Raw genomic sequence first — 10036 nt, 5'->3', positions numbered from 1 at the left:
AAATACACACCCAACCGTCACACATAAGCTGTGATATTCGATATAGCCACGCATATTTTTCTTTTACAGAATCTGCATGGAGAGAGAGAGATGAAGGAACAAAGAACGAGGTGCTTATCTTGAGAAAGAGTTACATCCAACCACTATTGATGCAGGTGACCCACAGTAAACATATTGGAGAGTTTAGAAGATAAAACAGCTGACTAGTACAGATTGTGTGTGTGTTCTCTGTACCTCACACATAAAGAAACATAATTAAACAACAAACTGGAGTTTACTGATGTCGCCTGATAAGCAACAACAAGAAAGCTGTTGATTTAACCTTAATCCTTTTAAACGTCTTTACAGAAGCTGTTGCATAGGTAGTGATCTATTGGCGGTGTGGGATTGCTTGTGGAATTTTCCACCGGTTTCACCCAGAAAACACAAGACTTTTTCTCTCATACCAAGTTCTTCAATAGACTGTTAGACACTTGAGACTGATTCCTCTAAGTTATCACAGGATGATTAGCTGATTGCCGAAGTTCAAGATCAATTTAAAACCCACCGTGAAATGGCCTTTTGACAATGGAAGGAGACCAATCAATACTGTAGCCCATCAACATCAGAATGTTCAAGCAAGTTTCAGCAATGGAAAGTCAGGGATAAAATTGCACTTTATATGGCGTTTTGAAGATTAGAGCGATAACGTTGATGATAGTGTTTAGTCTGGGCTCATCTTATGGCACACGGTCCCTTCCAAAAATTCATGAGACATTGATTTCGTTGTCAAATTATATCTTGGACAGTGGAGGCTCTGATTTGTTGCTCTGGAGGAATAATGAAGGAAGATGCGGAAGGAGAGAGATGGGATGTTAAGACATTTTCAGAACTGAAATTGCCATTGAGGTTGATTTGCATTGTGATCAGCACAAAAATTGCAGGATGAAGGCTTTCTCTTTGCATTCATTTGTTATATATTAAAAGTATCTGATTTTGGGTGGTTTCAGAATCTGATCCTATTTCACGGTTGTCTAGTTACGGAAAACGCTGATGATTGACCAACAAAAATGTCCCTCAGCCATGCTTGGGGAAGTGGAACGCCATGTCATGCTGTGAGACATGCTAGGTCTATGGAACTTGCAGTTAATGTATGGGGAGGGAGGATTACTGTGAATGTGTGTATTTCCATGCTTGTGTTAATGTGTACAAGAGTGCAAGGTATGTCAAGCTGCAGTTATACCAGTTTTAGTTGAACAATATCTCCTTGAGTTTGTTTCATTAGGTCATGATGAGAACAACAAATTCTGTTTCTGTACGTGGTTGTTTTCTCACTTTGCAATGTTTTTTTCCTAAATGTGAAAGTGGTGAAGATGTTTCCTCCATTTGCTTGTGTTTTGTCTATTTGCACCTGTTTTCTGGAGTTGCAGTGTGTTGAGCTCTCTGGTCCACTGTACAATACATCCAATCATGCAGTCTTAATGGTTAAGCTGTAAGATGGATGCACCAGCACAAAAGGAGGTGTTATGGAGGGTTATCCTGCTAAAATAAAGCAAAAGTATCTGTTAACTTCTGTCACAACTGTCAGTCAATTTAACTTAACTTATTATGGATGATGGCTGTGATGCACAGTGATGGAGGAAGTATTCAGATCCTTTAGTTAAGTGATAAGAAAAAACTCCAGTTTTGTGTCCTGTAGTTTTGTAGTGAAAATGCCAAGTAAAAGTACTCATAATGTCCCTGTAAGTATTAGAATATTAGATTATTATTGCTAGTGCGTTAATTTGTAAGTAGCATGTTACTGTTGTAGTTGGCTGAGGTGGAGCTGTCACATGAGATGACAGGTGAACATAACTGTATATGAGAGTCCATGGCACTTGCATTTTGGGCAAATTTATCCTAAACAAATCAAACATGGAGCAGCTAAGTCAAACGCTTAACTCAAGTTTCAAAGAAAGCCAATTGCTCAGTAATTGTGATTTCAACTTCACTGCGTGTGCATGTCCTTCTCATCCGCCTATGCTGAGTCATGATGGCCCATCACACCATCTCTACTGATTGGTAACAGCCAGCAGCCCCCTCTGTCCAGGCAGGCCCAGACTTGCCTTGTACAATGATTAGTCCTGCTTGTCTTACACCGGACACAATGGTCCCTTCCTCATTGACCCATTGCTAACTAACTGGAACAGAATGAAACAAAGAGGGCGAACCAGACTGTTTTATTAAGAACAATATGAGAAGTGCAATGTGGGAGAGCCACATTCCACTGATGACTGTGTACAATAAGGGAAACGCGACAGTGCTCATTCACTTTCACTTTACACTATAAAAACTATACGTGTAAGTGGGATCATCTTATGTTCAGTTTAAAAATGTAGTTAGCTAGCTGTAATTACTACTTAGCACTATCTGACTCAACACAAAAAGTGTCACTTATCTTTGAATTATTTCTGACTAAATACAAGGGACGTGTGTTAAAGAAAGCTATCACTACAAAAATATACATCTTTAACGTCATTTTGTAGGTCATTGAGTCCAAAAAATCGTCAATTATTTCAACCTGTTTCCAATACAAATTGACCTTTTAAAAGAATTTTCAAGAAATAAATGTTTGTTTTTTTAAAGAAGACAAAATAAGGCAGATTGCTCTTTAATATCAAGAAAAGTGACACCTGATTCTATAAATTCTTGAAACAAGTGTCTTATTTTAGGAGAAAGTAGATTGTATGGAAGGTTTTCTGGATTGGGGCAAAAGCTGATCGCCTTTCAGCAGAGAAACACAGCGCTCAATGCCTGACAGTGTTCACATAGTGGGAAGCCAGTGAGGGATCACACCCTTGTCGCTGTTCTGGAGACACCTACTGTATGGTTTTATTTATTTATTTATTTTATTTGTAAGGGACCGTATAAAATATATTGTTACCATTTGATGCATTGTACCAGAGTTAGCTAAAATCTAATTTTCATCTGCACTCCCTTGGCAGGTCACACTTAAAACATAAGCACAGTAACAGAACACCATTTAACAAATTAGAAAAACAAGGCACAGCATACCTGCCATGTCAGCACTAAGTGTATGTTAGACAAATTAAAAGCTGGGATATTTATATACAAAGCAAAACCAATCAAATGCCGTCACTTGTTATAGAGTTGAGCAGCTTTTAGCAGACTTTAAAGCTACTGATAGAACTGCAACTCTTTATGTCATCTGGTCGGGCGTTCCACTGAGTTGTGGCTTTCATAGAAAATGCCGACTGCCCAAACGCAGTGTGACGAAAGGGTACAATACAATGTCCTGAAGATATTCTAGAAAATGTCATAGTTTTCTCCCAATAAAAGTAAACAAAGTCACTTAATGGAGAAGGGGCCAAGTAATTTAAAATGTTATACACAGGACACAAATATAATATAATCTAAAATTCTCAAAGTTCAGAAGATTATGTTTCTCCAATATCTTACAATGCTGATATCGAATTGGCTTTTTCTACAGAATTTTTAAGGATCTAGTGGTTTAATGACTGTTTCCCCACCTATGTGGTAAAGGACTATAGCATGCTGCATCCATAGACAGACAGTTTCAATTGTATGTAATATATTTAGTTGTTTTTACCATTTTCTGACATGTTTATTAAAATTAAGATTTGTATCCCTTATTACGCCAAGATATTTAAATTCAGTAACCATACCAATCTTTTCACCCTTGTTGAAAATGTCAACATTAGGGGGCTGTACATTGGTTTTGGATGAAAACATATCTTTCGTCTTGCCAATATTCAAACTAAGATGTGATTGATTAAGCCACTGTGTGATCCTTCCATAGCAGTTGTTAGCTTTACAGCTGCTATCTCAGCAGCTGTTTTTGCACATGTGTATACAACAGTGTCATCTGCATACACTTGCAATTATATCCCATGACACTGTTGCGGAAGATCATTAATATATAGACTAAATAATAGGGGGCCTAATATTGATCCATGAGGCACACCATTGTACACTTCATGTTACTAGACAGTGCATCATTAACTTTAACACACTTGGGGCACCTGCTCGGAGGCAGGTTGGATCTGGACAGTGTGAACCTCACATTTTCTTTCATCTTATCTTTTTCTCTCTTCACCTTGTTTTTTCTTCTTGTATTTGGTCTGTTCTCTTCTTCTCGTTCCTCTCTGAGTCTTGTGTGTGCTGTGTGAATATCAGATAACAATGAAGAATGAATGGGGGGCGGGGGCATGCACTTCCATACACAGAAAGAGAGAATTACTAACCATCAGAGAGATTCTCAGAGGGCATTCAGGGAAAGAGTATTGTTAGAGTGATCACTAATGAGGTGTGTGCATGTAGGTGCACCTGTGTGTGTGTGTGTGTGTGTGTGTGTGTGTGTGTGTGTGTGTGTGTGTGTGTGCGTGCGTGCGTGTGTGTATGTGTGTGTGTGTGTGTGTAATTAGTGACTGGGAGCCAATGAGTGGAGGATAAGAGCAGGTCTTCAGCACGGCTGGAGGACACATGGAAAGGAAGAGGAGGATTGTCCTCTGGAGATGACAGCAAAATGTGTGCGTGAAGGGAGGGGGGGCACTCAGGAAGTAAGTCATATTAATGTACTATATAAGATCCAGCTATTTCCCCTGGCTTTCCCCCTGTTGACGCACAATCTCCATAGAGTTCGGTGCAACATGATGTTGGTGTTGCTTATGACAAACTCCATGATAGCTACTTCATGTTAAACAAAGTCTGTAATTCCAGTCAAAGCATCTCTGTGTCTTCCTTGGGTTTAAAAATCACTTGTGTGATGTGAGGAAGAGACGCTCAATAGTATCTCACAGTGTCTAATTGGACGCTTGTGGACTCAAGATGTAAGCAAATGCAAATGAACTGCAACTGAAGTTATAAGATTAAACTTTAATTATCTATTTCTCTGATGGTGAAAAGGAGGTTAGAAAAATAGTATCCAAACACAGAAAATATGCAAAAATAAAATAGGGGTTATACAGTATGGAGTATGCATTCACTTCTACAAATTTCAGCCCCATTTATAATAACTAATGTGTGAATGACGACAAGCATGGAACCATAGCAGCTTTGTTTGGCCTTATTAGTAAAAGTAGAAAATTAGATTTATCTTTAGATATTAGTTTAGATCTTTGTGATGTTGTACACATGTGAAACGAGGGGATTCAAAAAAATGGATTAAGCATACACTAGAAGTTAAAATGACAACTTGTAGTAATATGGTTTATGGGAAGCTGGGAAGATACCGACTATGTGCTGTAGTTAAAGAGAGATTCATTGGCTCCTAGTGGAGGCTGCTAGAAAGTAAAGAAATTAAACCCAGTCAGATAATGTGTAACTATCTGTTTAACTTGTATATCTCTGGTATATATGGATTCGCAAGAAGATACTAGACACAAAGGGGAGATTTATGCTTTATTTGAAGTGTATTCAAATGCAATATTCAGCATGAGTAGATGTGTGAGTGCAGAATATGAAGCAAAAGTATTAACTTCGCAAATACCAGAAATGATAAAAATTACATCATTAGACTTAAACACTTCAATGGAAAAAACACACGGGCTGAGGAGGTCTTTCAGTGTCAGTCCAGGTGCTGTACAGGACCATGTAGTTTCAGGGGGGCCTATAACATTACTCTCCATCAACTCTGCCATAGGTGGGATCATCAGACAGGTGCGTGCTAGGCCAGCCTTCCCTCCTCCCCCCTTACTCAATCTCCTACACACACACACACACACACACACACACACACACACACACACACACACACACACACACACACACACAAACACCCCTCCCCCCTTTTGGTTGGCCTCCTTCACCTGAATTGCCTGGGTGCTGAGTCTGAGGAGATTATGTGTGTATTTGTGTGTGTGTGTGTCTTGGTTGTTCCAGGCACAATGAAGAGAGAGGGTCTGTCAGTGGCCACCTGTTGGCCAGCTGTCAGGGTCTCATTTCAGGGTCGTCTTTCCATGCAGACACAACAGCAGCTCCATCTATCTATCTATCTATCTATCTATCTATCTATCTATCTATCTATCTATCTATCTATCTATCTATCTATCTATCTATCTATCTATCTATCTATCTATCTATCTATCTATCTATCTATCTATCTATCTATCTATCTATGTTTTTTGCAGAACCACTCTCTGCTTTAGTCTGTTCAATGTAAATACCTGCCATTGACGCGGGAAACCAGAGTTTAATTTTCTCCCAAAAAACAAGCATCCATTAAAAGATGAGATGAGGCAAGGAGGTGTAGAAGGAAGAGGGGGATGTCTGATGAGTATGGGGTATTTAAGTGTGTCTCGTTTGATGCTGATCAATGGCTTGTAGATACCATCCTCTTCATGTCACATTACCATCTCTATAGGAGTCGTGATGGAGTGTCGGGGTGCAGCAGGGGTGTAGAGGGGGGAATTGGAAAAACCAAGTGATGAGTGAGTGATGGAAATTGGAAGGCATGAAATGGACGAGGACGTGACGGGATGGAGTTGGATTGGAGAAGGGAGGTGTGTGTGTGTGTGTGTGTGTGTGTGTGTGTGTGAGTTGGGGGAGGGGGTCTAATGGCTTTGGGTGCTGCCTCTATTAGGCCAAGCACCCACCAGATGACAGAATAAGACAAGTCCTGAGATGATTTTTCAGGATCTCTATGTTGGCAGGGTCATTCATTTGCCACTATTAGGTGCTCCACCGGATTTTATACTGACAAAAAAGAGGAGGGGGGACAGAGAATATTAGATCACATAGTGATATGAGTGTAATCTATGACATTTAGATCGTGCTTAAAGCTGCTATAATCAATATTTTTTACAACAATGTATGAAATGACAATGTGAAAGGGGTCGCTCAAAGTGACAAACCCACAGAGAATTATCACCCAACCCTGCACTTTACTGTTTTGGTTCACTCTCACTGCTCTCATAGCGTTGTTTACAGCCACAGCAGGAAGCTGTTCTCAGCAGAAAAGCTCTAAAACCCCACTGTACACTACCTGCTCAGCACCAAACAGCAGACAGACACAGTTAGAGACTAGCTGGTAACATAGTGGAGCATTTAGCAGCTAAAGAGCCAGATATTTCCTTTAGGAGTTAGTGGAGACCAAAAACAGATGGTTGTTCCAGAGCCTCGGGGCCCTGATAGCAAAAGCTCTGTCCCCCTTAGTTTTCATCCTGGTCTCAGGAACAGACAGGAGACCCTTGCCGGAAGATCTCAAACTACTTGAAGGTTCATAAGGGATTACAAGGTCTAAAATACAGTCTAGAGCCAGGCCATGAAGAGCCTTAAAAGTAATCAACAAGATCTTAAAATCAATCCTAAAATAAACAGGGAGCCAATGTAAAGAGGCTAAAACAGGTGTTATGTGGTCGTACTTCTTCCTGGTCCTGGTTAACAGCCTGTCAGCTGAGTTTTGTACAGTCTGCAGTCGTGTCACAGTTTTTTGATTAAGACAAGTGAACAGACTGTTACAATAATCAAGTCGTGTTTAATGCTACTCTGACAGTTTATTTAATGCCATACTTATTCAACCTATATTGAATATTACATTCCAAATAAACAGAGTCTGGTAGGTCTATTGTTTCTCTGTATATTACACAACGTTTCTGGTAAACCTGAAATAGAAAGGGGAAAAACGGGGCTGTTACAGCAGCATGAGCCACTGAACAGTTGAAGGCTTCTTGCACAGAAAATCAAAGAACAAAGGCTTCTCACTACCATCCACCATGTTTGCCCAATGGTTTCTGGGAAGAGCTGTGCAGAAACATAACAGCAATCAGTGCAGTCATAAGGCCACTACAGTGACTTGTGAAATCATTGCAATGTAGGCTGGATGTTTTCCAACATAGGATCAAAAATGTCATGTCATCATCTTACAATGTCAACGGCGCAGTCATTACAAGTCAAGTCTCCTAATTCAGTCTGTTACATCCAGCTCATTTTCAAACAGAAATTATGTTTCAAAGTAACATTTCAAGATTTTGGGAAATATGCTTATTTGCTTTCTTGTTGAGAGTTAGATGAGGCGATTGATACCACTCTCATGTCTGTACGCTACATATGAAGCTACAGCCAACAGTCGGTTAGCTTAGCTTAGCATAAAGACAGGAAACAGCTAGCCTGGCTCTGTCAAAAGGTAACATAATCCACCATTGCTAAATCTCACTAATTACATTCATGTTTATTTAATTTGTACATTAACAGAAAATTAATAAAGACCTGATCTGATCTGATGTAAAAACAAAAAGTCTTTGTGCTAAGCTAATAGGCTGCTGGCCTAGCTTCATACATTACAGACATGAAAGTGTATTCCCAAAAAAGTTCTATTGTTTCTCTTTTTAATTTGTCACCTCGGCTAATAAAACGTCAGCAGTATAGGCGGTACCCTCTGCAGCACACGTGAATTACAAGACTTCATAAAAAAGGTCACTGCAAAAGTTGGACAGAAAGTCCCTCTGCCCCCAAATAACCTGAATGTCAGACCGTTTGACAATCAATAACACTGGCTAGCCTTAGCAAAGGTCTCCATCACTCTCTCTCTCTATTTCTCTGCTTGTGTGTGGAGAAAGACAATGTTAGAAAGTGAGTTTTTCCCTCATCGTTGCACTAGTATCTTGCAATATGTTTTTAAGTCTGTGTACTCCTCTGACTGCAAGATGGAAACTGTGTTCACAAAGTGAGAGATGGTTTATGAGACTTAAAGCATCACCCAGAATTTTTTCTTATTGTATGTGTGACCTCTGACCTGCCTGTGTAGGAGAGATTGTTATAAAAAATTTAATTAACTTCATGCAGCATTAAGTGCAAATAGAATAAGTTCTACTGTTGTACTTTGTATGCAGATCAGCGTTGTCTGTGTTTGTGCTCTTAGAGCTCCTCTCCAACATAAGTACATACTTATTTAGACTCAATTACAGACGAGACTTAATGAATGCCAGAGCAATCGTTTGTGTGTGTGTGTGTGTGTGCGCACTCAAAGAGAAAGGGAGGGAAGGGGCAGAATGAAAAAAAACAGTGGTACAACGCACAGGGAGTACCAATAAGAGTTCTGCACGTTAATAAATCTTCAACTCGAATACATTCAAAATTCAAAGAACAACACAGCAACGCAGCAATAATTCAAGCTTTATACCCTCAGCAGCAGTCATGATGTGCCCGTGTACCAGGTTAAACCTGTAAGTTATTGGCCTTGGGTCGCCATCTAGTGGGCATTCACAAAACACACAACAAACCTCCTTTCTTTTCTCATTTCTTTTTTTTTTTGGTACTGATTGGTAATAGAACCCTGGTTAAGTGTTATGTAAGAAACAGCAGGTTTTATGAGAACGTTTTTCTTGGGTACACTTTAAAAAGTCCTGAAAGACCTTATTATTTTAGAGTGTGTGAGGTGTACAAGGTAAGCTTTGGTAATACACAATTTGCATGTTCAAGCTTGCCACTTAGCTGGTACTACTATCCACACTTGCTGCAGCACAATAAGGAAAGGAAGAAAAGGAAAGAAAAGTTTGACTGCTGCCACTGTTCTCTACTTAATTTGAAAGTACCTACTTTTACAGGCTTTCTCAGATACTGTAGATTTTTGATGACTTTACTGTAATCCAGCATGGTCTATACACATCCACAAACACGTGAGAAAATGCTCAATTAGGCAATAAGTGAAAACACCTGTGTGGGTGTACCATGGACTTCATTTATGGCCCTCTGGTTTATTCATTTATCAATCTATTGTCAGTCTAATCAGTCTATATAAACAGAATTATATGTCCAGAATATCCTGTCATGACACGTTGAAGTGCTTTTTAAACCTCACCACACCTAAATTTAAGAGAGTAAAATCTGTTTTCCCAATAAATTGTGGTTTTCTTTCCACAAAGGTCTCACGAAAGATTGTTTGACTGAGCAGGTGAAACACTGACCAACAACTGCACCACTGGAGCCCATCAGTACGGTTACATCTATCTTGCTCTCACAACCGAAACCTTTTTGATTTTTTTTAAAGTGACCAGATGCACCACAAGAAATTTCAAAGTGAATCCTCCATGTGAAAGTC

This window comes from Siniperca chuatsi, linkage group LG20 (genome assembly GCF_020085105.1).
Source record: "Siniperca chuatsi isolate FFG_IHB_CAS linkage group LG20, ASM2008510v1, whole genome shotgun sequence".
Taxonomy (NCBI): domain Eukaryota; kingdom Metazoa; phylum Chordata; class Actinopteri; order Centrarchiformes; family Sinipercidae; genus Siniperca; species Siniperca chuatsi.
Note: the sequence above shows the minus strand (reverse complement) of the source record.